The sequence below is a fragment of the Vicia villosa genome, linkage group LG5 (assembly GCF_029867415.1).
Source record: "Vicia villosa cultivar HV-30 ecotype Madison, WI linkage group LG5, Vvil1.0, whole genome shotgun sequence".
In the NCBI taxonomy this organism is placed as follows: domain Eukaryota; kingdom Viridiplantae; phylum Streptophyta; class Magnoliopsida; order Fabales; family Fabaceae; genus Vicia; species Vicia villosa.
The window spans coordinates 30,248,824-30,254,466 of NC_081184.1; positions in this window are offsets into that span (position 1 = coordinate 30,248,824).

The window sequence follows — 5,643 nt, forward strand, 5'->3', positions numbered from 1 at the left end:
GGGATGGACATGTCTATTTGTCACCCTTAATTTTGTCCCCCCCGAATATTTTAGTCCTAGAATATGTCAAACCCTTTTCCACTATTGTTATTAAAAACAGTAACTCGGTCAGAATAGTTAATAATAACAATGCTACCTTGACACTAAATATGACATCAAATATTAATATTTAGATATTGTTTACAGTATAAATACGATAAAATATTTTTTGTTTTATAATTATAAAAATTTCTATAAACCAACTTCGTCATTGCAAAGACGGTGGTAGGGTTTGAACCACAACACAAATGTAATGATTTATTTAGAAATCAATATTTATATAACATCAAGCTGAGTTTACATCACATGGAAGTGGAACCTTCATATAGTGTATCCTGATACAAAGAAAACCAAATATTTGTTTTACATACATATAAATTTAGATTCTGTTGTAGAGATAGAGATTCGCATATTTAAGAAAGCAATACCTCTGGCCCCATAACAATGTTTCCTATATAGGAGGATTGTTTTTCAATGATATGATGCTATTTACAGGACCAATAATGTTTTAAATTAGTATTATTCTTTATCCACGTCTTTATGGGGCTGACCCAGCGAAAACCCCAATTTGTCCCTGCTTCGGAGATGTATCTCTGAAATAATTTTTTCCAAGACTTTGGAGATCCCAAAAACTGAGATTTTGATTAATTCGGAGATGCATCTCCGAAAAAACCTCCCAAAATTTTTAATTTTGAGATATTAATTAATTCACATATCATAAATATCAAATTTATGAGTTATGAATAATAATTATATATTTTGCTATAATTTAGGAGTTATGAAGAATAATAATTATATATTTCTATTCTGATTCATATTTTAAAATTTAAAATAATTTTAATTAAAAAAATTAAAATAATTTAATTACAAAAAATTTAAAATAATTCCAATTATTAAAAATGTAGTTATGAATAATTTCAATTCATGTTAATAATATTAAAAGAGATCAAGAATAATGATAATAATAATAATGATTATAAAATCATTTTTCATAATGAATTATGATAAAAAAAAATCATTTTTCATAATTAATCATGATAATAATATAATTTTTTTATTGATTTGTCTTAATTTTATTTAATGAATAAATTTTATATAATTCAAAATTTACTTATGAAATTAGAATATTTTTAATTTATATAAGTTAGTAAAATAATTTTAAACTTTAAAATTGTTTAGGAAATTTTGATTCACTTTGATTTTATTGATTCACCTTGATTTTATACCCTATTAATTGTATTGATTCACCTTGATTTTAATTTTTTAATAATTATTGAATTATTTCAGAAGTGTATATCCGAAACATTCCAAGACTAAAAATTGAAATATTTTGGATATGCATCTCCGAAGACACCACTCTCCCAAAAAAAGAAAGTGTTTTCGGAAGTGCATCTTCGAAAACACTTTTTTTCGTGTTTTCGAAAAGAAAATTTCTTCACCCACCTCCCAACCTTCTTGCCCACCCCTGGTGAATTTACCACAATACCCCTTGTTTCGGAAGTTCATTTCCGAAACTGTACTTTTTTTCTTAAAAAAGGTGTTCTCGGAAATGCATCTCCGAAAACGTGTTTTTTTTAATATAAAATATTGAGTTCGGAGATTCATCTCCGAAATAAAGTTACTTTTTCAGAAAATGTGGTGTTTCGGAAGTTCATCTCCGGACGCACCCCCCTTGGGGAATTCGGAAATGAACTTCCGAAAATATGTCTTGACAGAAGAAAATGAAAAACAACAACAATTCGCTTTATTTAATCGGGTGAAGATTACAACGATAATATTACATATAATTAAAGTTACATATTGTTGATCACAGGTAGGTGGGGATGAGTCAACATTTTGATAACATCGTCCGCCGATCTTTGAAGTTTCGCGTCCAACTCGATCGGGCCCTTCGAAGAAAATCGGTCGACATTATTAAAACATATCTTCATATCGACCGCATTGATCATAGGAGTAACGTCAATAACCGAATCGTTATTATCGTTGACAATTTCTGGAACTAATACTCCATCGTCTTGCACAATGTTGTCCGGATGCACCATACCTAACAAATGAATAAATTATCAAAAGTTGGCCAAAACTGTTTTTTTTTTTACTGCCAGACCTATTTTCGGAAGTTCATTTCCTAAATATGTTAGGTAACATATTTCGGAAATGAACTTCCGAATTATATCAGTGTTCAGCAGAATTTTGTTGAATCAATGTAGTGAAATAGGGAATGAAATAAGTGATGTTTACCTGAAATTGTAGCTTTCTATGCTCCCTTTAACGTGATCAACGGTTTGAAACTTGATTTTAGGACGAAAAATGGATGGAGATTGATTGGGTTTTGTAGAGGGTTTGGAAAAGTGTTGGAGAAAGATGATGAAATAGTGAAGGAGGGAAATTTGTATATGCATAAATATTTTCGGAAATGAACTTCCGAAAATATTAACGGTTTTGACATCTTCGGAAGGTCATTTCCGAAGACAAAAAAAATTCAAAAAAAAAAGCGCTTCGGAAGTTCATTTCCGAAGCAGGGGTAGTTTTGGTTTTTCGCTGGGGGTCACCCCATAGGGAGGTGGCTAAAGAAAAAATCTTTCGAAAATGCACTTCCGAAATCAATTTTTTTCAAGAAAAAAAATGATTTTAGAGATATGTTTCCGAAATATAGGGACATTCTAGGAAATTCGCCGCGGGTGACAAGAAAGTCCGGGGTTAGATAAAGAAATTCTCATATTTCATCCCTTACCTAGTGAAGAATATAAACTTGAAAAGTGCTTTTGAATCAGAATGCACATGCTTACATGACAATGCAAAAAGTACTTATGAAGTTTCCATGTGATGTAAATTTAGTGTGTCATATAAAAATTGAAGTATACAAATTTCACAATTGCAAATGTGGTGTGGATGGTAAAAGACTTTACCGTTTATCTTTTAAGCGTGGACTGGCTGAAATTCTTTTTTATCTATTATTATTAATATAATAAAGTAACATACTACCATTTTGACATAATTATCCTAATAACAATTAGTTAAAAAAAGGTTAATTTGTATCCTTAATTGTTATTTTTCGTTTCCTAATCTATTATTTAATTAGAACCTATCAGATTTTCATTAATTCTTTTTATTTATATCTATTATATGATTCTCTGTATTTCAGTTCAAAACAACTAAGATTATGTGGTTTTTTTATGAATAATCAATTTATTTCTTTGGTTTTGTGTTGATAACATTCTTTTCAATTTTTTCCATTCCTTTTCGGTTAAGATCTGCAATGGTCTTACAATTGTATATTCGGTTCAAAACAGGTTAGATTTTGTCTGACTTTTCTGAATAGTTGATATCAATATCCAATTGTGTTAACCGTTTTTTAAACGGTACTTAGGAATCATGAAAAGAAATTCCAGTTCTGAAAGTTCTGATTTTTTGTTTATCTGTTGATAATGTTTAGTTTGTCAATCAATTTTTGATATTTGATTTTTTCATTTAGATTTAATTATTTTGTGTTTCTATACTAATTTTTATATATTCAATTTCAATAAATTGTGTCTTTGTTATATGATGATTACTGTTATGTGATTATTTTTATTGTACAGGAAACAATGTCAAGCAGAATTGACAAAATCATGTTGTCGATCCATGGTATTCTATTGATATTTTCAAGAGTTAAAAGGTAGTGCACTGACAGTGTAAAATAGTTTTACTTTGTCATCTAATAGGAAGTCATGAATATGCCACGTCATTAAAGTTTTTTTAAAATAAAAAAATGTTTTAATTGGATGCAGGGTAGTGATTGGTTGACAGTGTAAAAATATTTTACACTGTCAGTGCATGACCCATTTTCTCTATTTTCAAATTGGGAACATCTCAATTAACCCTTTCAAAGCAATTAATCGCATATATGCAAAATATAATGTTTTATTAAACTTTATACCAACACAAGCATAATAACAACAACATTTGGAAGCCGTGACATCAATTTTTATTATTGTAGAAACTCACGTGCATTTGCTGAGACAAAACACACTTTCAATAAAGAGAATCAAAGTGTGATGTTTATGCAGGTGTTTCAAAGATAAATTCATTTTTAACTTTTAGTAACCTAAGGATTGATAGATTTTTATTCATGTTTGATAATATTGTAATAAGAAGTTTTTTTATTGAAGTTTTTTTTATGGTACAATTAGTCAACTGTTGATACAATTATTTTTATAAACGGTAATAAATTATCAATATTTTTATAAATAGGAAAGAGTCAACTGTTGATAAAATTATTTTTATAAACGGGAAAAAGTTATAAATATTGTTATAAACAGGAAATAGTCAACTGTTGATACAATTACTTTTATAAACGGGAATAAGTTACAAATATTTTTATAATTACGGAAAAAGTCAATTGTTGATACAATTATTTTTATAAACGGAAATAAATTACAATTATTTTTATAAATGGGAAAAGTCTACCATTGATACAATTATTTTTTTAAACGGGAATAAGTTACAAATATTTTTATAAATAGAAAAAAGTCAATCGTTGATACAATTATTTTTATAAGCAGAAATAAGTTAAAACTGATTTTATAAATGAACACACGGTTTCTAAAACCTTACCCCCGCCCTACAAAACCATGGGTACGGGGCATGGCGGACATTACAACTTTTATGATTGAGACAAATTCAATTGTAGATAGAATTATGATTAGGTGTGAAGTGTACTACACCATATACTCATATATTCTTCAATATAATTTCTATGTATATTCTGATAACAACTATAACCTAATAAATTAAATTAATATTTATATGATAATCATCATTTAAGATATTTTTTCTCTTGATTTGTATATATATATATATATATATATATATATATATATATATATATATATATATATATATATATATATATATATATATATATATATATATATATATATATATATATATATATATATATATATATATATATATAAGCATAATTATATAATATTTATATTGACTTTTTGCGACCTGTGCGTTCGCACAGGTCCTTTACTAGTTTACTAAATATTCATTATCCAATTATGCATTGACATGTGACACCCAATAATTATTTAATAAATAGTAATTAATTAATTTATTATATTAAATAATATTATAAACTTAAGTTTTTTTTAATGTGACGTGGTAAAAATGTGACGTCAAATAGTATTGCCACATCACTGTTACATTTGGAAATTTGAATAGGGACAAAAAACTATTTTTTTTAAGGGACTAAAAGATTAGAAAAAATCAAATTAGAAAAACTAAAAATGCATTTACGCCAAACTAAAATCATAAATATAACTGGTTACCATATTTATGAACAATGACGTGCATTGTAAGTGTAGGAAGTAGTGTCAAAATATCATTTCTCTAATAAAAATGACAATTGCAAGACGTGGACAGAAAGGAAAGAAAATTTGACATCACTAATATATCTGCTATATTGGTTGAATTTCGAATATGGATCTCCCGTCTGAAATCAATTTTCACCAATCAAACCTTCTTATTCTCGCCCCCGTGCGACGTAAGCTTTTTTCACAAAGAACATGTTTATCCATTCTAACGCGACATGAACAAACGCTTAAGCCTCCCCTTGCA